This window comes from Nyctibius grandis, chromosome 5 (assembly GCF_013368605.1).
Source record: "Nyctibius grandis isolate bNycGra1 chromosome 5, bNycGra1.pri, whole genome shotgun sequence".
Taxonomy (NCBI): Eukaryota; Metazoa; Chordata; class Aves; order Nyctibiiformes; family Nyctibiidae; genus Nyctibius; species Nyctibius grandis.
Window position 1 is genome coordinate 13,315,398 of NC_090662.1, and position 24,100 is coordinate 13,339,497.

The 24,100-nt window shown below is 43.9% G+C and overlaps 1 protein-coding gene across 4 annotated transcripts in view; it reads left to right on the forward strand.

Moving 5' to 3' along the window:
• MAGI2 (membrane associated guanylate kinase, WW and PDZ domain containing 2) overlaps positions 1-24,100 on the forward strand; it is an 823,074-nt gene that overhangs the window by 13,665 nt on the left and 785,309 nt on the right. The window lies entirely within an intron of this gene.

Genomic DNA, 24,100 nt, shown 5'->3' on the forward strand with positions numbered 1-24,100 from the left:
ATCTCAGATCAATCAATAAGAGAGTGAGGAACCCTGCAATGTAATTTAAAAGTCTATGCAAGCAGTACTGCGTGCAAATAAAGCACACAAACTGCAAAAAAACACCCTCCTGTTCAGTGAGGATTTCTGTTGATTGCTTGAGTAAAATATTTTTGTAGGTATTTATTTTAAATTCCGTGACAAATCCCGTGTAAAGCAGAAGCTTTGTCAATAACGATGAAGCACAAGCATGCAAAGGTCTGTAAGAGGAGAGAGTGGTGGAGTGTTGTCTCCTAAAATAAAATGCCTTTCAGTAAGTGGTAAAGTGTAGGAAACCAAAGTAATATACATTCATATATTTTAATGAGATATTTACGTTTGTTTGCAATGCTAATTGGACACGTAGGTACATCAGCCACACTGTACAATACATTTATTAAAAATTTTCTGGCCTATTAAAGTCACTGCCTGATGAGTGGCAAATTATAAATAATTTATGTGTGTTTTTGGGGGGTGTGGGTTTTTTTTTCCCCTTTTCTTTTTGTTTTAAAAAACTTCGCATTTGTTTTGGAAATAGGAGGAGTCCTAAAAAATGTTACCACAGGCAAAGCTTGGTTTGCCAAGTGACATGTACAAAATACTAATTAAAAACCCAGTGGGAACCTCTCACTTTTCACAATGCTTGGGGACTTCAGATCAGCTTTGGTGGATGGTGGCATCTTTCAGAGCCCTGATGTTGCCATCTTTTGACCCAGATTGGGTGGGGTTATTGGCAGAATCCTAGATTTTGCCCAACTTGCAAAAAGTTAGGGCTAGGGTTTAGAGTTGTCAGATGACATCCCTCCAAATTACTGAGGAATAACGGAGAAGTGAGGCTGTCCTGATGTTATGAGGACATCTGGTAATCCCAGGCAGGGCTCCATTAAGGCCATTTCAGTTGCAGTTACACCAAAGGTTATACTTTGTGGCTCTCTGCTTTTGTCCCTCTGTGGAGAGCTGTTGGTCCCTCTTTGTGCTTCCACCTCCTTCTCTTTGGCATCGGTTTCTCATTTCTCACTGGAAACGCTTCCCTCCCGCTCCCTTTGGAGAGGCTGGCGTGAAGGAAAGGGTGGTGGGACTCCCTAGCACTTGCCCAGTGTGAGGAATGTCTGCCTGAGCTGCTGGGGTACGTTTCACTGTGATGGTCCTCTGGAAGGTCTCCACGTCCTCCTCTTTCAGTGCCTGGGGCCTGTGCAGAGTTAGAGTTGATCAGTGAGAGAGCAGAGTAGGATTTTGCCTTGTACGAGCAACAAGACTTAGGTCTTGCCAAATCTACCCTCCTTTTTCAGGAGAACGGTGTTGCGTAACATTAAGGATGACATCCAGCTGAGGTTCTGCAGTCCTTTTTTTAATCCCCTTCTATCTACCACAATACTTCTAGGTCCATTAAATAAAACTGGCACAAGCCAGTGCAGCACATTATGAACACCTGAACTGATGAAAAAACTCATGTCTCCTTTTGACAGCCATGTAGTACTGTTTGCTGTATAGCACCCTTCGTTGTGTAGTCAGTCTGATGATAGGACTTTGATCCTGACGTTGATCATGAGCACGCTGTTGTCCTGCATTTACATTATTAATTCATCAAGGCTTTTTACAAGTGCAGTCATTTGTAGGATTAAGGACAAAGGAAACCTTGAAAAGCTGGTGTCTTTGTCCTGAACAAGGGCATCTGGTTCGCAGTGCATGGCAATACTGCACAACGGTTTGGTACAGAACATGTATAATGTTCTGTGCAGCCAATATAACCAGGGAATAGGTGACATGAGCGGGACTTTGGCTCAGGCACCAGAGTTAATAGTCCTTACTACTGTAAAGAAAAGGTCCAAACTGTACTTGATGGAATAGCACTGGGATCATTCCCCTCCTAGGACCGTCACCAGCTCTTCACTGTCCTGAATTCAGCCAGCCTTTGGGCTGTTCAGGCATGCCAGATGTCCTCACGGCAGGAGATGAAAGTACCTGTGTTTGAAGGGTGATGGGGTCATCCTGTGCTGGAGAACACTGAGTTTTTTCTCATGCATGTGTGTGTCTCCCCCTGTCATCAGAAGGATGGGATAGCCAAAGCTGCACAGAGTGCTGGGCCCAACCACATCTCAAAACAGACGAGTGAGTAGTGGATAGCTATCGAGGTGTTAGGGGAGCTGAGCCTTCCCTCTGGGAATGTCGGAAGACATGCTTGCAAGCAGGTAACCAGAATAGGCTCCTAATCTGACTTGGATCAGGTCTGCGCAGTAATCTCCAGTGACCCTTGGTGCAGGACTACGCTTGGGTAGGAATTCCTCAACTAATATGTGAAAGATTTCCTTCTTTATCCTCCGTTTTATTTTTTAAAAGCACAAAATGAAACCAAATTCTAACCCTTCAAAATTTTTTTTTGAAGCAGAATCCTTGTTATCTGACCAGTCTTTCTCAGCTTAGCTATATATTTCTAACTTGAGAGCAAGCACTCCCTGCCACATCGCTGGACATGGGTGATGCACAGCGAGAAGAGTGCCATCTACTCAATCACCAGCTAGTTGCAGCTTTTAAGTTCCTATTTGGAAGCCTTCCTAGCAAGAGCCAACCAGATCTCATCATGTTTATCTTCTAAGATCTAATGGATCACAGAACTAGTGTGGCATTGCTCTAAGTTGAAAGTTTATGCTCATGTTTATTTATGTTTTGCCTGAAAACAGTGTTGTGTGTCACTGCTGACAGGCAATTTCGGATCAAATCCTGGAACAGCCTAGCTCCCGTGTTTCTCTACAGCCTTTCCCCCCTCTGCCCCTTGGGCTGACAGCTACCGATACTGCTGTCTCCTGAAAACAGCCTGCAGTTAGGGAGGGTGGACCTGCAATGCATGGTTTACACAGGAGTTTTTTAGAGGGGCAGCAGAAAAGAGAGGGGAAAAAAGACCCAACCAAGATGATATGGGCTTTGAGCAACTTGGTCTGGTGGAAGGTGTCCCTGCCCATGGCAAGGGGGTTGTAACTAGATGATCTTTAAGGTCCCTTCCAACCCAAACCATTCTATGATTCTGTGATTCACCCAAGTCTGCAAGTCAAGGATCTCTCTTTATATTTTAGATTGATGTTTTTATATTTTTCTGTTACAAGGGGCATATCTGTTGAACTTGCAGTAATGATTTTCTAGATCAAATGGTTAAATCTCATTATAAAGTATAGATGACTTTACAAATATCAGATTTTTTTTCTGATCCTTTTTTCCCCCTTGCTGCTCCAACTCGTACCCTGCAAGGACTGTTTGACTGCTCTGAACACTTTGAATTTTATGTAAAACATAACTTCAAAAGTAAAAGGGACCTGTAGCAGAGGTCCTATAAAGTATTTTACATGTTTGTGTCTTTGTGTAAAAACAAAGAAATCTCTACATTTGGAAAATGAAATAATTTGATTAACAATATTATAGGTCATAAGTTTAGAATTTGGCTTTGAGGGGTTAGAAACTGCAGTTTTCTCAGAGAGTATAAGTTGCAGGTGTTCTGTAGCTTTCAGGGCGAGATAGACATTTCTTAACACCATCTGAGCCAATGGAGCTTCCCATGCTGAGCAGCCCAGCTGCTGGCCTGTCTGGAAGTGGCTGTCATCCCCAGAAAGGCTTCCTGAGCCTGCTGGAGCCTCCTCCTAGTTCCTGTAGGAGCAGGCTGTTTCCAGTGCCATCCCAATATAACGCAATAGCTCCTGACTGCTCCAGCCCAACCATGGTCATAACTGCTCCACCTGGGGTTTTTTATTAGTCAGCTTGGAGCTCTTCCTTCAGCTCATTTTGCTTTGAAAGGAGTTTGTCTGTTAACAATCAGCTGGGGTCATGTTTGCTTGCAAAGCACCTGCAACAACACATAATTTCTGCTTCGCTTATGTCAAACAAGACCACCAAGAATTACATGCCCATGCTGATTTATGCTATACTGGCTGGAATTACATTGGAAATGCATGAATTTCATGTGTCTTGCTGAGCTTTGCTTTATTTTCGTGTGCCAATATCAACTACTCAGGGCAATTTCATATCAGTATTATCAAGTTCACAGTGCAGTGCGGAATATTTTGTGTTTCTCTTGTAGGAGAATTGCCAGTCGACTGTTTGTAGATCTTGCATTTTTGTGTGTTAGAGCTGTGTTTTAAAGGTTTATAATTGAGTTTTGCTTATTAAAGCTGTCTGCAAGCAATGCCTGTAATTTGTTTCTGTCTTAGAACTGTTTATGAAACAAGGAAATTTTGGATTGTCTTGTTTTTCAGAAAGGTTTGCAAAGTACTTCTGTAATTGCTTATTATAAATATAAAGAATAATCTGGCCAGCAAAGTGAGGAAAGAGGAAAAAAAGAGGTAGGAGTGGAAGACAGTGCTGAGTAATTCCATCCAGTTGCTTTACATGCTATGAAGATTTGTCAGTCTGCAGTGCTGGTGCTACTGCATGAGAATTTCCATCTTTTCAGATTACATATCCTAGCATAGGACCCTTGAGTTGTTTTTAAAGGAGGAGAGCATCACATGAGGGAAGTTTCACTGGGAACTGGAGGTGTCCTGCCTTTGGAGCCCTGGCTCCGATGCATGGGAAGGGCTGTGCTACAGCCCAGCCTAGGAGATGGAAGGGGCCTGGAGCTGGTGTGCTAACCCTGACTCCAGGAGGGGAGGAGGGAGGGAGGTTGCTCTCCACAAGGAGATGATTCCAGCCCCTTGTGCTTGTGGAAACCATGGGATATGGAAGGGAGTTGTGCTCTTCGCCCTGGGAGCAGTGCCTCCCTGCCATTCTTGCTGCCCATCTCACAGAATCACAGAATGGTTAGGGTTGGAAGGGACCTCTGGAGATCATCTAGTCCAACCCCTGCCAAAGCAGGTTCACCTAGAGCACATTGCAAAGGGTCGCGTCCAGGTGGGTCTTGAATATCTCCAGAGAAGGAGACTCCACACCCTCTCTGGGCAGCCTGTTCCAGTGGTCTGTCACCCCCCAAAGTAAAGAAGTTTTTCCTCATATTCAGATGGAACTTCCCATGTTTCAGCTGGTGCCTGTTACCCCTTGTCCTCTTGCTGGGCACCACTGAGAATAGTCTGGCCCCATCCTCCTGACACCCACCCCTAACGTATTTGTAAGTGTTGATAAGATCCCCTCTCAGTCTTCTCTTCTCCAGACTAAACAGACCCAGCTTCCTCAGCCTCACCCTCAGCCTCTCCTTGTAAGAGAGATGCTCCAGTCCTCTGATCATCTTTGTAGCCCTCCGCTGAACTCTCTCCAGTAGTTGCTTATCTTTGTTGAATTGGGGAGCCCAGAACTGGACACAGTGCTTCAGGTGTGGCCTCACTAGGGCATTGTAGAGGGGAAGGATAACCTCCCTCAACCCGCTGGCCTTGCTCTTCCTAATGCACCCCATGATACCATTGGCCTTCTTGGCCACAAGGACACATTGTTGTCTTATGGTGAAGTTGTTGTCCACCAGAACTCCCAGGTCTTTCTCCACAGAGCTGCTTTCCAGAAGGTCAACCCCCAGCCTGTACTGGTGCATGGGGTTGTTCCTCCCTAGGTGTGGGACCCTACACTTGCCTTTGTTGAACTTAATTAGGTTGCTCTCCGCCCAGCTCTCCAGCCTGTCCAGGTCTTGATGAATGGCAGCACAGGCTTCAGGTGTACTGGCCACTCCTCCCAGTTTTGCTCCTCTGCAATCTCCAGAGAGGAACTTTGCTTCCCTCCACTCTCCCCTTTCCTCCAACATCCATTCCAGTCCGATTGGCACCTAAACAGGGACAATCTGCCAAGGGCTTCATGCCAGGTATTACAAAGAAGTGCTGCCCTGACCTGGCTCTGTCACATGTACCCGCCCGCTGCTGGGGCCAGCCTTTGGCTTAGCATCAAGCCAGCCACCTTCCTGACCCAAAGGGCTGACCCGCTGATGAGCTCTTGGCTGTGCCTCTTTACCCCCTGCTAGGCTGCATGTCCCATGGGCTTTGGGAGCTGGTCAGAGGCCCGTGCTCTTGGCAGGCTCCTCCGAGGTGCCTTGGGAGCCAGAATCCACATGCGGGTATTAGTTGAAAAGTCTCATCTTAACAGCTCGTTAAAGCTGTTTGTTATCCTTCCTTGTACGACAGATAGTTCAGCTCCGCAAAGGAAATAAGTGTACTTGGTCTAAAAAAAAAGGTACATACCTCCCAATTTTTGTGAATCTGTATAACAAAAACCTTTGGAGAAACTGTATGTTTAATATTTAAGTGGCTAAGTTAAAGTAACATTAAGAATTTGATTTAGACCAACAGAATCAAGGATTTCTGAATAAAACCCCAAATCTGTCTTTTCATTCAAGTTTTGTTAAGCATGTTATGTATGTAAAATATGCTCTTTTTGTGACTGTTTTCTGATTTAGGGTGTGCTTTTTAAGATTTAATTAGCAGGAGAGACTCAGTTTTTCTTTTCTATGTTAAAACAGATCCAGAGAAACTCCCCAATCCTATGTGATGGGTCCTTACTGGTACGCTGGAGTATGTTCAGCATGAATCAGATAAACACTCTGCTGAATCCCAGTCTTCGGTCTTGTGATTTGAAAGGAGTCACATGCATAAGCTCACTGTGTTTCAAAGGTGATGGAGCACTTAGCTCTTTTCACTCTTCTACCCCGTGTTTTAAATATGTGTTTTATTCTATAGCTCACATACCATAATACTCAATATATGAAGTATTATGTTGTTGTTGCTACCCATTGCACTTAATGGACAACAAAAAAACTTCCAGTCCTGAGGAGCTCAGTATTGATAAAGGTACTTCTCAAGGAGTAAAGACATAACCCCCCCAAACAAAAACACCTAAGGGAAAAAAGAACAAATGGAAGGGAATTAAAGATAAAATTTTGAAGTGTTCAGAAGAGGGTTGGGAGACTCCATAATTTAAAACCAATATTAATCCATTACAAGTGATGGTGACGCTTTAAAAACCTGACAGCAGTGTTTAGCTTGTAACTGGTGGAGACTGGGGACATCTCTGCTGCAGCTCATCAGCCACACGGACAGGTGAAGGGAACCAGGGTGGTTCTGCTCGGGGGGTCAGGGTGGACTTGGCAGGGGCCGGCTGCTGCTGGGAGGGGAGAGAGGTGCAGGTGCTGTCTGGGGGCTTTGGTGGTGATGTCTGGGTGGATGGAGGAAGGGTTGGAGGTAGGCTGCATAACCACCCCTTACCATACTAAGACCAGTATATCACTTTTTGAAAGCTCATTTTTATGGTTATTTATAGGAAGCTGCATGTGTAAAGAGGTCTGTATATTATAGTCATGACAAAAGAACAGTGGTTTGTGGTATATCTCATTTGATACAGTGCTGAGATAGGATCATGTCGGTATGGTGTTTGTTACCTGCTTTAAAGTGACAAATCTACAGGTAGTTTCCATATTTTCAGTGAGGTGTTTGAAATGTGTGGTGACGTAGATTTTGAGATATTTAAGTGGATTAGGCAATGAGGAGAGCTCTGCTCTGTCTAGTTCTCTAGAAAAGTTAAATAAATTTCTTAGTCTCTCTGCCTTAGTTCCCCAATGATAATGAAATCCCCAATGATAATAAAATCATATAGAGTATTACACTAATAATAGGTCTGTTCCTCAGAAAGATGTTCTCAGGGTAACTCAATTAATATTGTGGTGCATTTGTCTACAATAGCAAGGGTGGCATACTAATATGACTTAGAGACATGTAATTGCTATTATTCAATATTGACCTGATCTTTGAAAACTAAACTCTGAAAGCTGGATCAGATCTTGTGTAAATAAGAGATAAATTATAATGTTTTTTCTAGTTCAAGGGTGTATTTGTCTTTGTTCATTTTCTCTATATATAATGCACTGGCTCAAGACATTTCACTTTTGAGACGATAATCAAATCAGTGATGTTTTTTACTGTGTCTTCTTTTTTTTTTTAGCTACATGGCAGATATGGGCTTTTCCCTTAGGTGAGAAGTGTCTTTTCTGCTATTATTACTTTTCTGGAGGAATAGTCTCTCATTGCTAGCTGGGAGAGGTAAGGAGGGTGCTCACCGACTGCATTATCCTTCTCCTTTCACCAGGATAGAACGTGTGCTGAAGGTTTTATTTAAGCATTTCTTTAATACCTATGGCCAAATGTTGGACTCTGGGGTAGTTCCAGACAATTTAATTCCTTACTTTCCAACGGAACTGCAGTTGTAGAAGTTAATGTTGTTTGTGATTATTATCTTTGCACTAGATTTTTCTCCTGAGGGTATGTGAACACTTTGGAAGATATCTGGCCAAAAATACATCCCTGTGTTATTCTTCTTCTGTATTTTTTTCATTCTGTGATTTGTCTATTTTATTTCTTTATATAAAGAAGCTACTTTCTGATTTTTATTTCTTTTCCTTTCTGAGCTGTTGCACTTTATTTTCACCCAAATTCATACTTGTGGGCATTCTTCTGTTTGTTGTAGAGGCATCATTGGAAGTGAGGAGAGTTATAAAAATCCTGGTCTCAGAGTCAATACTGAAAGTAACTAGATTTTACTCTTGATCTATGTTTGTTGGATTTTAATTGCCCAAATCCTACAGGCTGGTTGCAATATTTCAGTAAAATTTGGGAGTACTAGGTGCATATAGGATAAGGCACTTCACAACCAAATTTTAAACTTGATTCCAAATGATGGTGGTTTTAAAGAGAAAAAAAGTATGTTACTCCTTTAATCTTTCAGTTTTATGTTAAAGGTATTGAATTTCAGCATTTTTTCTGAAGATATTGATTCTTTTATGCACTTTCAAACTGTTTGGGATTTGTTAGGTAGCTCATTAGGTATACTAGGTTCCAGGATTGGGGTTGTTTATTGTTCTCGGATGTCAGGTAAGATAGGGTGTTGTCTTCTTCTCTTTTGCCTCAAAGAGATTTTTCAAAACTATGGTTAGTTTATTTGGATAGTCTTGAAAGAACAGTTCTTTGAAATGAAAAGAATTCATCTGCGTGAACAAATATAAGATTTAAACAGGCTGAAATATATTCTTTCTATTTGGAGATTTTTTACCTACATTTTGGGGACAAAATCTTCTGTCAGTTAAGACATTGTAAACACTGATTAAATCTGCTGTGGAATTGCTCTGGATTCATGGACAAAACTGAAAACACAATATGCTCCACTTTGTTCTTTGTATTTTAAGGTAACGGGGGCTCTCATTACTCCATTTACAGGGGCAATATCTGAGTTTTCTGAAGATAGGTATTTTTCTAAAAAAAATTTCTTTTATTTATTCCTCAGAATTTAGGTTGAATTCCCTATATAGAGTAAAGAGGACCAAAATACTTGGATTGGATGCATAGCAAACTATTATCCACCAGAACTTTAACTGTCAGGCACTCCATGTTTCTGCTTTATATTTCTGATGTATTATTTATCATAATGTCCAGTATGGGGAGTTGTGGGGGAAGATTTACAGTGAGGATGACTGAACACTGGAACAGGCTGCCCAGAGAGGTTGTGGAGTCTCCTTCTCTGAGACATTCAAAACCCGCCTGGACGCGTTCCTGTGTGATATGGTCTAGGCAATCCTGCTCCGGCAGGGGGATTGGACTAGATGATCTTTCGAGGTCCCTTCCAATCCCTAACATTCTGTGATTCTGTGATTTGTTGTTCAGTCTTCTGAAGCCTGAAAAGCTGAACTTCGATTTGGAGTGATCTTTGATTCCATCTTTCTATGCAACTACAAATATCTTAACCCATCAAATATTCATGTCATTCACATATGAACCAAGAACCAGTATTGTAAGTTTTCATCATCTTTACTTTTGTGCATTTGCTGCCCACAAAACAATTGAGATGCATGATACTATGAAGTCCAGTTGCACTTCCTCAGCTCAAGCTCCTAGCCAGTACATTAATTATAGAAATGTACTTTTATGTTTTTAAACACTATATGGTAAATTACTGTGGCAAACCTGTATTGAGAAGGGATCAGTACAGCACCACAGCTGCCTTAAGAACTGTAAAAGAAAATCAAATTTAGGTGGCTGCATCGCAGTGGCTGAAAAAGCAGATTGTAGGTGAAGCATTTGCTTAAGGTTGGTATCATGATCACGTTATCTGGGAACAAGGCGGTGATGTGTAATTTTTTTGCATTCTGAGCAAAATTCAACTCACTTGTCGGATTTGGATTTTAAAAATCTCCCATCAGCTGAGATGCAGGTAAATAGGTAGATTTTGACAAGCAGCTGTATAAGCCTTGAGAACATTTTTGTAAATTTAATTATAAATTTCTCAGATGAGAGCTTTCTAATATGTTCTAATATAAACCCTTAAGTTTACAGAATCACAGAATCACAGAATGTTAGGGATTGGAAGGGACCTCAAAAGATCATCTAGTCCAATCCCCCTGCCGGAGCAGGATTGCCTAGACCATATCACACAGGAACGCGTCCAGGCAGGTTTTGAATGTCTCCAGAGAAGGAGACTCCACGACCTCTCTGGGCAGCCTGTTCCAGTGTTCAGTTACCCTCACCGTAAAGAAGTTTTTCCTCATATTTCTGTGGAACCTCCTGTGTTCCAGCTTGCACCCATTGCCCCTTGTCCTGTCAAGGGATGTCACTGAGAAGAGCCTGGCTCCATCCTCATGACACTTGCCCTTTACATATTTATAAACATTCATGAGGTCACCCCTCAGTCTCCTCTTCTCTAAGCTAAAGAGACCCAGCTCCCTCAGCCTCTCCTCATAAGGGAGATGTTCCACTCCCTTAATCATCTTCGTGGCTCTGTGCTGGACTCTCTCTAGCAGTTCCCTGTCCTTCTTGAACTGAGGGGCCCAGAACTGGACACAATATTCCAGATGCGGCCTCACCAGGGCAGAGTAGAGGGGGAGGAGAACCTCTCTCGACCTGCTAACCACACCCCTTCTAATACACCCCAGGATGCCATTGGCCTTCTTGGCCACAAGGGCACACTGCTGGCTCATGGTCATCCTGCTGTCCACTAGGACCCCCAGGTCCCTTTCCCCTATGGTGGTCTCCAACAGGTCTGCCCCCAACTTGTACTGGTACATGGGGTTGTTCTTGCCCAGATGCAGGACTCTACACTTGCCCTTGTTATATTTCATTAAATTTCTCCCCGCCCAACTCTCCAGCCTGTCCAGGTCTCTCTGAATGGCTGTGAAGCCTTCCGGCGCATCAGCCACTCCTCCCAGTTTTGTGTCATCAGCGAACTTGCTGACAGTGCACTCTATTCCCTCATCCAAGTCATTAATGAATATATTGAATAGTACTGGTCCCAGGACCGACCCTTGAGGGACTCCGCTAGACACAGGCCTCCAACTGGACTCAGTCCCATTGACCACCACTCTCTGTCTTCTTTCCTTCAGCAAGTTCACAGTCCACCTCACTACCCGATCATCCAGACCACACTTCGTCAGTTTAGGTGCGAGGATGCTGTGGGAGACCGTGTCAAACGCTTTACTGAAACGCTTTACTGTACAGTTTAGCTGTACTAAGAAGCTCTACTACAGGTTAATTCATAGGATAGTTAAAATTACTATCAGATTTACCTAGAATGAAAGACAAATAATTTTTCTATATATAATAAAGAGTAAAGTATGTGATAATTAAGACTTTTACCTAATCAAATTTATCAAAGGCCATTTGAAACTGAAAATATATTTTGACAATCCTACCTGAGATTCACTTAAGAAATGGAGAGTATTTTTAAAATTGTTTTAATAATTTGTTTTTATTAAATGTTGAGCAGTTCTAGTTTTGTTGATGTTAGAATTATGGTACTTGATGTTTTTGGATAGTAAGCCCTGATATCAAAGATCTAGATCCATTTGTTAAAGTGGAGTGCTGAAGTTGAGGTGAAATGGAGATGGTTTTCATAGCTTCTCTGAATCATCATTAATCTCACTAGGAAATATGGACATCTAATGTTTTTTTGAAAATGATATTGCAATTTTCGGCAGCCCAGACCATAGAACATAAGTTTTGAGGTAGAATATTCAGTATTGGGATACTACAGTGTGTAGACCTACAGAAAAGCACATCAAGACTGGGATTTCAAAAGGACATGAGGGAGTAGGAAATCACTGAAATACAATAGTCCTTTGAAGCCTCCTCTAAGAGAATAAGGTTTCAATACTTGGTTAGCACAGGTTGGATTTTGTGGTCTGGGGGACCCTGAGAGAGCTGTGGGGCTGTCGAGTGCTGATGAACACTTGAGACTGAGGCCACGGCCTGTCATGTTTTGAGAATAAATGCAACTTGACCTCAGTCAACATCACAACTGTCTGTTGTTCTCCAGGGTCCCCGTGTATGAACTAAAACTGGTAGGGTTATTAGTGATTCTGTTTTCTGTGCATGATTTAGTTCACTCATTTATTTGTTTAAAAGAGCGATTTTACTCTCTTACCAGTTCATTAGATTTGGTGCTAATTCCACTCAGTAAGACACGGGTCTTCATTTCTGCAGAGCACCTTATTCGGGGGAGGAAACACTGCATCTTATTTCTTTGTTGTGTACACATATAAAATAAGAATTAGTGTTTACAGAAAGAGAAAAGGAAGTGGCCATAAATCTCGAAGATGCTTATGGATTATTTTTTATCTTTGTGGAAGAGACAAGGGACTAGATAATGTGAAGAGGAAGTGAGAATTTGTGGTGTTTTTCTTTTAGTGGGAGTGTCATACATCCCCCATAAATAACTGAGTGACCATGGTGTATTCAAGTCTTTTTGCTCTTGGTAAAACACATCATTGATTTTTCACATCACAAAGATGATTAGAGGACTGGAGCATCTCCCTTAAGAGGAAAGGCTGAGGGAGCTGGGTCTGTTTAGTCTGGAGAAGAGAAGACTGAGAGGGGATCTTATCAACACTTACAAATACGTTAGGGGTGGGTGTCAAGAGGATGGGGTCAGACTCTTCTCAGTGGTGCTCAGTGACAGGACAAGGGGCAACAGGCACAAACTGAAATATGGGAAGTTCCATTTGAATATGAGGAAAAACGTCTTTACTTTGAGGGTGACAGAGCACTGGAACAGGCTGCCCATGGAGGGTGTGGAGTCTCCTTCTCTGGAGATATTCAAAACCCACCTGGACACGACCCTTTGCAATGTGCTCTGGGTGAACCTGCTTTGGCAGGGGGTTGGACTAGATGATCTCCAGAGGTCCCTGCCAACCCCAACCATTCTGTGATTCTGTGATTTTCCCAGGGTAAATGCACTTGAGAAGTGGTAAGTTGGAAGGTACCTGTAATGCAATGCTTACAGAGCAGCAGTGTGAATCACAGAATCACAGAATGTTAGGGATTGGAAGGGACCTCAAAAGATCATCTAGTCCAATCCCCCTGCCGGAGCAGGATTGCCTAGACCATATCACACAGGAACGCGTCCAGGCAGGTTTTGAATGTCTCCAGAGAAGGAGACTCCACGACCTCTCTGGGCAGCCTGTTCCAGTGTTCGGTCACCCTCACCGTAAAGAAGTTTTTCCTCATATTTCTGTGGAACCTCCTGTGTTCCAGCTTGCACCCATTGCCCCTTGTCCTGTCAAGGGATGTCACTGAGAAGAGCCTGGCTCCGTCCTCATGACACTTGCCCTTTACATATTTATAAACATTCATGAGGTCACCCCTCAGTCTCCTCTTCTCTAAGCTAAAGAGACCCAGCTCCCTCAGCCTCTCCTCATAAGGGAGATGGTCCACTCCCTTAATCATCTTCGTGGCTCTGTGCTGGACTCTCTCTAGCAGTTCCCTGTCCTTCTTGAACTGAGGGGCCCAGAACTGGACACAATATTCCAGATGCGGCCTCACCAGGGCAGAGTAGAGGGGGAGGAGAACCTCTCTCGATCTGCTGACCACACCCCTTCTAATACACCCCAGGATGCCATTGGCCTTCTTGGCCACAAGGGCACACTGCTGGCTCATGGTCATCCTGCTGTCCACTAGGACCCCCAGGTCCCTTTCCCCTATGGTGGTCTCCAACAGGTCTGTCCCCAACTTGTACTGGTACATGGGGATGTTCTTGCCCAGATGCAGGACTCTACACTTGCCTTTGTTATATTTCATTAAATTTCTCCCCGCCCAACTCTCCAGCCTGTCCAGGTCTCTCTGAATGGCTGCGCAGCCTTCTGGCGCATCAGCCACTCCTCCCAGTTTTGTGTCATCAGCGAACTTGCTGACAGTGCACTCTATTCCCTCATCCAAGTCATTAATGAATATATTGAATAGAACTGGTCCCAGGACCGACCCTTGAGGGACTCCGCTAGACACAGGCCTCCAACTGGACTCTGTCCCATTGACCACCACTCTCTGGCTTCTTTCCTTCAGCCAGTTCACAATCCACCTCACTACCCGATCATCCAGACCACACTTCGTCAGTTTAGGTGCGAGGATGCTGTGGGAGACTGTGTCAAACGCTTTACTGAAATCGAGGTAGACCACATCCACAGATTTACCGTCATCTATCCACCGGGTTACATCCTCATAAAAGGCTATCAAGTTGGTTAAGCATGACTTCCCCTTGGTGAAGCCATGCTGAGTGCCCCTAATGATCCCCCTATCCTTGATGTGCCTCGAGACAGCATCAAGAACAAGTTGTTCCATCTCCTTTCCGGGGATGGAGGTGAGGCTGACCGGTCTATAGTTACCCGGGTCCTCCTTCTTGCCCTTTTTGAAGACTGGAGTGACATTTGCTTTCCTCCAGTCCTCAGGCACCTCTCCCGTTGCCCACGACTTAGCAAAGATGATGGAGAGTGGCCTAGCAATGACTTCCGCCAGCTCCCTCAGCACCCGCGGGTGCATCCCATCAGGGCCCATGGATTTATGGACGTCCAGATTGCTTAATTGGTCCCTGACCCAGCCCTCATCTACCAAGACAGATTCCTCCTCTATCCTGACTTCTTCTGGGGCCTCAGGGGTCTGGGGCTCCTCAGAACAGCCTCCAGCAGTATAGACAGAGGCAAAGAAGGCATTCAGTAACTCCGCCTTCTTTTTATCCTCTGTCTCCAGGGCCCCCACCTCATTCATTCATCAGTGGGCCTACATTGCCTCTAGTGTTGGCTTTACCTGCAATGTATTTGAAGAAGCCCTTTCTGTTGTCCTTGACCTCTCTTGCAAGGTTTAATTCCAAGGAGGCCTTAGCTTTCCTAGTTGCCTCCCTACATCCTCTGACAACAGACTTATATTCCTCCCAAGTGGCCAGCCCCTCCTTCCATGATCTGTACACCCTCTTCTTCCACTTGAGTTTGCCCAGCAGTTCCCTGTTTAACCATGCAGGTCTCCTGGTACCCTTCCTTGACTTCCTACCTGTTGGGATGCTCTGATCTTGAGCTCGGAAGAAGCAGTCCTTGAATGCTAACCAACTATCTTGAGCCCCCTTACCTTCTAGTACCCTGTCCCATGGGATTTCCCCTAGCAATTGCTTGAAAAGGCCAAAGTTGGCCCTCCTGAAGTCCAGGGTTGTGATTCTGCTAGCTATTCTGTTCCTGCCACATGAGATCCTGAACTCTACCATCTCATGGTCACTACAACCAAGGCTGCCCTCCACCTTCACCTCTTCAACCAGACCCTCCTTGTTAGTGAGGATAAGATCCAGCAGCGCTCCTCTCCTAGTTGGCTCATCCACCATTTGCATCAGAAAGTTATCATCAATGCACTGGAGGAACCTCCTGGACTGAGGATGGCTGGCTGAGTAGGCCTCCCAGCAAATATCAGGGTAGTTGAAATCCCCCATGACAACCAGGCCCTGTAATTGCGAGACTGCTCTCAGCTGCCTGTAGAAGGCCTCATCACCCTCCTCATCCTGATCCGGTGGCCTGTAATAGACACTCACAACAGTATCACCCCTGCCAGCCTGCCCCTTAATTCGTACCCACAAACTCTCAACTCGCTCCTGATCCGCCCCTGGACAGAACTCAATACATTCTAGCTGCTCACTCACATAAAGAGCAACTCCACCACCTCTCCTTAGTGGCCTGTCTTTCCTGAACAGGACATAGCCATCCATGACCACATTCCAGTCATGCGAGGCATCCCACCAAGTCTCTGTAATTACCACTAGATCATAGCCCCCCGACCGAACACGGATTTCTAACTCCTCTTGTTTATTCCCCATGCTGCGTGCATTGGTGTACAGGCATTTCAGGGAGCGAGCTGAGCACACCGATTTCACCCCAGGGGGATGGGAGGCCTCCTGGTCTACCTCAACACTAGAGCGTTGCCCCAGTGGTGCAAGCCCAGCTACTACCCCATCCCCCTTCGAATTTAGTTTAAAGCTCTCCGAATGAGCCCTGCTAATTCCTGTCCCAGAACCCTTTTGCCCCTACGACATAAACCTTTCCCATGTATTATGGTCACGCCTGGTGTCTTATAAAACCAGCCATTATCAAAGAACCCAAAGCCCTGCCTGTAGCACCAGTCTCGTAGCCAGGCATTAATAGAGAGAATCCTACTATTCCATCCCACGTCATCACCTGAAAATGGAAGGAGGGAGGAGAAAACAACTTGTGCCCCAGACTCTTTCACCAACCGTCCTAGGGCCTTGTAGTCTTTCTTCATCCCCCTCAGACTACGGGATGCAGCTTCTTCCCCACCCATCTGGAAGATCAGCAGGGGATAGTAGTCTGTGGCCTTCACCAGGTTGGGGAGTTTCCTGGTGATATCCCTGATTCGGGCTCCAGGCAGGCTGCAGACCTCCCTGTGATGGGGGTCAGCTCTGCATATTGGGCCCTCAGATCCCTTTAGGAAGGAGTCTCCAACCACTAAAACTCTTCTCTTCTTCCTTGTGGAGGAGGTAGCTATACGCCCGTCAGGTTTTTCTGACTGTGGTGGGACCTCTGATATAGGTTGCCTCTCCACCACATCCCCATTGGACCGGCTGTATTCCACTAGGGCTTCATATCTATTGCTCAGAGGCACCTGTGGAGGCAAGGTAGGCAAGGAGGGCACTTGCCTTTTGCCACGGCCATAGACTTGCCTCCACTCACTCCTCTCCTCTAGGTTATTGTTTTCCACCTGAGAGGGGCAGAGTACAGGGGTCCCTCGATCCTGGGAGCTCTCCGGCAGGTGCTCCCATTTTTGTTGCAGGGAGGGCAGAGCCTGGCTCCACCAGTCTATCTCCATTTCAGCCTCCCGAATGCTCCTAAGCCTTTCTACTTCGGCTTGAAGCCCTTCAACCTGGCTTTGCAGCTGTGCCGCTCGGCCGAGCAGATCATCTACCTGCTCACAGCGCACACAGCCCCCTGACACCACAGAGACGCTGTAGCGTTCCCTGCAGCCTGCGACCTGCACCATTGCCTCTTTCCGTGGGAGCTCTGTCTGGGTTCCCACATCCATTTTGGCCTTCTTCCGCCGGGTAGATACCATTGTTCTTTCACTGAGCTGGGAAATGCCTGCTGGTGCCACCCCTGGTTCACAGCTCCTTGGCACCTTCCTCGCCTTGTGCACTGGGAGGGAGTCAGCGCCCTCCCCAACAAGCTACAAACTGCTGCGGCCTCTCCCGCCCTGGGACACGCCCAGTCACAGCTGAGTCTCCCTCTCCCTTCTGGGCAGGGACTAGTCTCTGTCCTCCCGGAGGCTTTTTATCACCCGATCACAGGGGGTGGTGCGTTTAAATCGCTTAAATCGCCCGCGGTGCCTCCGGCTACGCCCCCTCCTCTCCTGATTCGTTGCCAGGAACCTCTGGGTCCGGGGTGGGGAAGCAGCTCGGGGCTGATGCTCGGGGGGGGGCCCAGAGTACGAAAACTGCCCGGTTAAGCCCGATGTCACCCTCGCCCCCGCACTAATCTCAAGTCGCTGCCGCTGCTGTCGCTGCTGCCGCCGCTGTCAAAAGAAAGTATGTGACTTTCTTCATACTGCGAACAGAGTAGCTGGAAAGTTCACCTGGTGGCTTTTGGGGTGTGGATGCTGCTCTGTGGGCATTTGGGATGAAACAGAAAAACATTTTTCATCTAGGTCACTCCCTAGAGGTAAGCGTGTCAGGTATGGATGGTGCCCAGAGTAGCAGGTCCGGGGAGCCCTGGGCTGCATGTGCCGAGTATGGTGGGGAGAATGGTGTCATGGAGGTGTATGTGGCGTACCTTACAGGAACTGTTAACAGTCTTTGTAACACATGTATGGGAAGGTTGCTCAGTCTGTCTCCTGCAGCCGTTAATGTAAAATTTCTGCATGTTCCAGTTACCCTAAGAATTCAAAATCTTTGTGGGACCCTTGTAAAAGAGCAGATTACTAGTCAACATGATAGGGTTGGGAGGTATCAATGGCAGAGAGTATGTGAATTTACTACAGTTTCCAGTAACTTCTACTCACCACAATCTAGGCTACATTTGACCAATGATATAAAAAGATCAGTATTTTTTTGAAGAAACAAAAAGATATATATTGTATTTCTGGCATGACCAGGAACAGTCTGTGAAAATGAAATATGTAAAAGTTGTTGGCATAACCCATGGAGTAGGTTTGTGTTTCAGTGTCTGCTTCCTTTTTGGGGGGGGAAAAATGCGACTGAATTTAAATTAGCTAACTCTATTTTTAATATGAGGTATTTGTGGGGGGAAGACCAAAATTTAGATACTTCAGTAGCACAATAGGATAACACAATGAATTTTTGTCTCCCTGTACTTCAATACTTATTTTATTTTATTTTATTTTATTTTATTTTATTGATCTGATCCAGGCTGTAAGATTCTTTCTTTTGCTTGGTCATAGATGACTCCTCATAAGCTTTATATGCATTAGTATTCACTCAAACACTGTAAAAGCAACAGAGGAGAAAAGTAAAATTACCTTGTTAACTGCAATAAATAAATAGCTAGATTTTAATGCACAAGAATAAAATAGGGAAGTATTGCCAAAGGCCTGTCAAGAATCTAAATTATTACCTGCATTTATAAATCCGTGGTGGAATTTTGCAGGGAGTTCAAACTTCATCTGCAGAATTGTTGCCCAGAAGAATTCTCTTTAACTTTGACAATCTTAAAATTGCTTGAGTTAAAAAAATCTAAATCAGTTTTAAAGGGAGCTTTTTAGAGAGTATGGTTCAAGTGAGTTTCAATAATGAGAACACAGAACCAGAGAATGAATTTATGTCTTGGTTTTGGTGTTTTTGCGCTGAATGGTAAAAGAATAAACTAATCTCCGTTTTTCTATACTCCCGCCTAACCATTGAGGATAAAATTTACCTCATTTACGTGTTGCCTTGATTCACATGTTGTGAAGATGTTTTGTACCGAAGAAAAGCAGATTTGTTCTCTTATTTGTGATGTGCTCAGCATCATGTGACTTAATCACTTTGGGTAGTAACTGGAACAGATAATCCCCTTGGAGCTTAAGGAAGTGCTACAAAATCAGGGTATGATCTTTCAATCCTTGATTACTCGACCAAGGACCATCAGCCCTATTTTTAAATATTGATGCTGAAAGGTGTCAAAGCAGCTGGTAGGATTTTCAGGTCGTTTAGGCACTCAGGAAAACTTTACTTGCCAGCTGCATCTTTATACACTCCCAGACTTTTGTGGATATTCCCTGATGTGTGTTAATATGGGATTATGAATGTGAAGCCTTTATTTTGTTCTAACTTAAATGTTCGTGATTACATGTAAGAATCTGGATTAACCAGTTTTAATTCCTAAATGGATTAAAGAAAAGTGGAGTGGAGCTCCTCTTTTAAAAGCAGATGGAATCCCTTCTTCAGTGGTTTGACCAGGTGTCCTCCCCTCTCTTCAGCTTGTTCGCTGAGGATGTATGGATGCAGGAGAGAGGAGAAAGTTGTTACCCAGCTGGCTTCCAGCTTTTTGATGAGTTGGTTGGAACAGCACTACCCGCTAATGATCACTGATGAGGGTTTGGGGGTATTTTTTTAATTTGTTTGTTTGTTTTTTTCTTTCCCTATCTGGGTATCTCTTACTAAAGGGAGAACGCCTATTTTCTGTTCTGCAGGATTATTGTAGTAGAGTTTGTAGCAGCTGTGATGTTCATGAGTTCACCAACCCCAGCAATGTAGTGGCCCTCTGCAGTGCCTTCCTCCATCCAAACCCTTTTGAGTAAGAGGATGGGTGCACAGGGGGTGGGTTTGGGCTTGCTGGTTTCTCTGCCTCTTCACATGTTGGTCAGACTACGAATCCACCTCAGCTCTTTAGCTAGCTGCGTGTTTTTCTGTCCTGCTCTTCCCCGTGCTACGTCCCACTGCCTTAGGAAGGGACATCTCTTTAATGTTGTATATAAGACCTTTACTTACGTTGTAAAACTCACATTTGAAGAAATGTGGAAATTGGTGGAAGTGCATTCTTAAACTTGGGAACAGGTTGTGTAAAATACTTCTTATGCTGAGATCAAAAGCAAAGGCTGCTGAAGGGAGTGGAGTTTCATGGGTATTGAGCCTCTGTGAGGAACAAAAGTTTATAGTGGCAGATAGCCGTTTCGTTTTTTTTCTAGCAACTGTGGGTAAACTGCATTTTAATTTTGTTTTCTTACCATTTGTGGTAGAAGTATCTGGAACTGTTTGGAGATACCTCCTAATCTAATTATTGCAGAATGCAAATACCTGAACACAAATAAAAAAAGCTATACAGGATTTTTCTTTGCTTAGACTGCTTAACAGCTTATGTTTGAAGAATGATTTCAGCATCTCAGGTCTAGAATGGAATACCAATAACCAGTTCAGACTGAAGAATGATCGTTTCAGTGTCTTTCAGTGAATAGCAGCAGCCTGAAAAATCAAAGCATCTGTGCTGTCTTCCCCATAGGAGCATGTGCAACCTCTGTGCAGTAGTTCGCATGCTAAAATACATACTGCCCAAACGGAGTGAACAGTTTTTTAAGTTGCCTTCATACATATTTATATGAGTGAATGAATTATTAGAGTGTCTCACTTCTCTTTACACTTTGTACTTGAAATTTATGCCTGTGTGATCAGGTACCCATTACACTGACATTTCACTGCTCAGCCACTTTCCCAGAGGATAATTTATTTATTCTTTTTATCTGCTTGTTTATAAAACTAGTATAGAAAGGAGTTTTACATGAGGGAAAATGAGGTTTTGGCTGCAGGGAGGAAATATGGAGCATAAAAGAATAGCTAGAAACCCTGCAGGCTAAGAGGATGCTCTGTTTCATGGTGTTGTTACATCCTTCAGTGGTACATCAATATTATATTATGTTGGAAGCAACCCCTGCAGTTTTGCAGCTAGAGTGTCTTGTGAAGTCTCTGAGTCAGCAGATAATGGAGACAAATTTGGGATCTGAGAGAGTCCTTAAAAGAGACTTCATTCCAATTTTTTTTGCCTTTTTGTAAATTGACATAAAAAATCAACAGAGCTTCCTAAAAATACTTTCTTGGTCTTTCTATATTTGATTCCTTTTGTTCTTATTCAAGTGTTATTTTCGTAACACTTTGTTTCAGTCTGGTCTGTTTAGGTTTTTATACCAGCCTCATCACTATTGTTTCTGAGTGCATTTGAATACTATATAAAATGACATGACATGACAAACATCTGTCACATGTTGCTCTTTCATCCTCTCCCCAGGGAAGAATCATGCCTGCAGTGCTGTATTTTTGTAAGACTTCTGTTGTTGGTTTTGTTTTTTTAAGCTGTATACATGTTGCTGTAAGTTTATGTTAGAGCAGGATGGCTCAAAAGAGAATCCTTTGTACTTGGAGGAGAAGGAGGTGAAGGTTTGGAGTTATCACCTGAACACCTCGCCCATGCATCTGGGAAAGGGTGGCAATACTCAGCCACGTGCTCTCTACTTTCTAAACCTGCTGATATTTTTGTGGGGTTTTCCAAGGCGTGCTAAGAGGTTATTGTGGGAAGGCTAAAACAAAGGACTTGCTTTTGCCTTTGGCTGAGAATGTGGTAAAGGCAGCGGTCGTCCTGGTTTGTCTTTGTGATCCACTTCCAGCTTCTGCGAGACTTCGTCTCTGGGACAAACCACCTGCCCTCGCAAGTGATGGGCAGGGGAGGTCTGCGTGCATGGTCAGGCATCCTGAGCACAGCATCGAAGTACGAGCCTTCACTGCGGTGAACGAATGTTTTACGGGAACAGCTAGTCAAGAAAAGGGAGATAATTGTGACCTTCTGCGTACTGTACAGAACGGAGTATGGCATTATGTCAGGTAGTAGATTGAGACAAATATTCTTGCAATCAGAGTTGCCTGGGTGTCTGTTACAGTGACCAATTTGGTAGGCACCTAAGGCTGCAAAGTGACATTAACTGGCAGAGAGAGAGATCATTGCAAGTGACTTCCCATGCTCTTGAGGCAGCTGGCTGCAAAACCTGCTTGTTCGGTTCTAGCCAAGTGCTCTTGATGAAGTCTTGGAAGACGTGAAAGTGGTTGCTTGAGTCTGGGATGAAGAAGCTGCTGGAGCTGCGATTCTTACCCCCCACCTTAAAAAAATTTACAGAAAATGTATAGTCCACTTTTAACAGAAACAGCTTTTATTTTTCTGACCAATTACACAATTTTAGAGCTACATTTAAATGACTTTCTCATTTCCTTTGCGTGTTTTTTCCAGGGCGGTATAGGATATACTGTAACGATATTAATTTTTGTGTGAAGGTTACTTTTATTCAGTAACACGTTAGGTGATTGTACAGTATTGCGCCTGGGGTTGCAGAGGCGCTGGTTCTGGGCATGTGGATTTATCAGTGAAAGTTCAGCTGAGTCTGGACTTCGTTGGATTGCATCTTGTAGCGTGTCTTATTTTAGGATTCATAGTTTTTTAGCCTAGGGAGGACTATTACCATCACACAATTGACACCACCTGATACTCACTGTATAATTTTAATAGATTTTTTTTTTTTGTTAAGGCTGTAAGTTTTGGGTTTTGTTTGTCTTTGGCTCAAGCTTATCTATTAGAAATATGCACCATCTTGATTTAAGTTCCTTAAGGGACAAGAAATTCAAGATAGGTGAAGTGTTCCACAGTTAGTTATTCAAACTCTTAAAAAAAAGTCTTTATTTCTAGTACATATTTGTACCTTCAGCTTCCAGTTGTGGAACTTTGTTAGGCATTTGACTGAAAATTGAAGAACTCTCTAGTATCAAAAGTATGCTCACACATCTGGAGAGGATGACTAAATTGCTTCTTAACCTATGTGCAAACTACACACCTGAACTTTATTCTGTGATAGCCGTTTTCCAGATCTCCAGTTGTTTCTGTAGCTCCTTTTAAACTCTGTATGATTTATCAACATCTGCTTAAAATACAGACGCCAAAGTCGAACCCAGTATTCTGCTAATGATCATATGAAGTCAACATGCGATGCTAATAACACTTCTGAATATTCACCTTGTTATCCATGCAGTAATCATCGTCACACCAGATCACTGTTTCTTACCCACCAGTTCGTATAACAATATAGCTTCTTATTCTAAGATGCAGAGAACGGTAAGATTTGTGCTCAATTAGACAATAAATCTGCGTGAACGGAGCTGTGAATTGTGAAACTAGACCTCATCTCCTAACTTGCATGCTCCAGAATGTGTGTGTGTATCATACAGAATGACTTTTAAAAGTAACCATTCTGAGAATTATGGTGGGAAAAAAGGCAGAGGTCAAATATCTAGCATTTTTTTACAGTGAAAAAAATAATCCTATATTAACAGGCATATATCTGCATCCAAAAACTTAGAAAACAGAATTACGTCATAACTAAATGATGCCCTTTATCAGTGACCTAGTCATTAGCGGTGACTTAAGCCACTCTTTAGGCATGGGCAATCCTCTGAGATACAGAAGGAAAGGAAGACAAAGTGATGTTAGGAGATTAAATAATTAATGAGTCCACAAGCTTAGGTAGGGCTCCTAATCACAGTTTCCCTGTCACAATTTTGAGAGGTTAGTGAAGCGGTTAGTTTGCCATATTCCACTCAAACGCCACAGCTGGTAGAGAGAAAAAAAATGGCAAGGTCCATCTTCTTCCCAAAAGGACAGGGCTGGTCTGGCCATAACCACTCATCCAAGTGAAGGGAATACAGCTGTCAGACCACTTAGGAAATCCATACTGTAGTTCTTGCGTTAGGCTGGTGATGCCTTGGACTTCAGCCTCAGCAGGTCAAGCTTGGTCTTAGCTTGACAATCCAGGGTGCTTTTCCCTAAGAGAAGTCAATAGCTTGTGCCTGACAGTCTAGGCCAGCTTTGTAC